Source organism: Rhinopithecus bieti, unplaced genomic scaffold (genome assembly GCF_001698545.2).
Source record: "Rhinopithecus bieti isolate Rb0 unplaced genomic scaffold, ASM169854v2 scaffold_5002, whole genome shotgun sequence".
NCBI classification, from domain to species: Eukaryota; Metazoa; Chordata; class Mammalia; order Primates; family Cercopithecidae; genus Rhinopithecus; species Rhinopithecus bieti.
The window spans coordinates 1,507,068-1,508,248 of NW_016804830.1; positions in this window are offsets into that span (position 1 = coordinate 1,507,068).

A 1,181-nucleotide genomic window follows, 5' to 3' on the forward strand; every position below is an offset into this window, starting at 1 on the left:
AGAGCGAGACTCCTTCTCAAAAAAAAAATAAAATAAAAATAAATAAATAAATAAATAAATAAATAAAACATAGAAGGAAGGCCGAGCGCGGTGGCTCAAGCCTGTAATCCCAGCACTTTCGATTCTCTTGCCTCCAGAGTAGCTAGGCTAACAGGTGCATACTACCATGCCCAGCTAATTTTTGTATTTTTAGTAGAGACAGGGTTTCACCATGTTGACCAAAATGTTCTCAATCTCCTGACTTTGTGATCTGCCTGCCTCAGCCTCCCAAAGTCTTGGGGTTACAGGCGTGAGCCACTGTGCCCGGCCTATATATATATATCTTTTTTTTTTTTTTTTTGAGACGGAGTTTTACTCTTGTTGCCTAAGCTGGAGTGCAATGGCACGATCTCAGTTCACTGCAACCTCTGCCTTCTGGGTTCAAGCGATTCTCCTGCCTCTGCCTCCTGGGTAGCTGGGATTACAGACATGCACCACCATGCTCTGCTAATTTTGTATTTTTTTCAGTAGAGACAGGGTTTCACCATGTTGGCCAGGCTGGTCTCGAACTCCTAACCTCAGGTGATCTGCCCACTTTGGCCTCCAAAAGTGCTAGGATTACAGCATGAGCCTCTGCACTCAGCCTTTTGTTTGTTTTTTTGAACAGAGTCTTGCTCTGTAGCCTGGGTGTAGTGCAAAGTCTCAAAGACGTCTCACTGCAGCCTCAGACTCCTGAGGTCAAGTGATCCTCTTGCCCCAGTCTTCCAAGTAGCTGGTGATACAGAGCTGGCAAGTCTCAAAATTGGAGCTTTGCCCAGAGGGGATCTTGGTTTCTCCCAGGAAAGAATCAAGGGCAATATGGTGGTAAAAGAAAGCAATTTGCAACTTCATTGAAGCAGCAGAGTACAGCAGCAATAGCAAGGTGCTACTCCTTGCAGAGCAAGGTTAACCCACACGCAGTGTGCCCAGAGTAGCAGCATATGGGCTGTTGGCAGCTGTATTTCTACCCACTTCATGTGTCTGTGTGTGTGTGTTTTTAAGTATATATCCACTTTTAATTACTTGCAAATTAAGGGTGAGTTATTTAGAGCTTTCTAGAAAAGGGGCAGGAAGTGTATGAAACCATATATAGTAACTTTCAAGTCGTTGCCATGGCGTGTTGCCATGGAATTTGTACACTGTCATGGCGCTGGTGGGAGTGT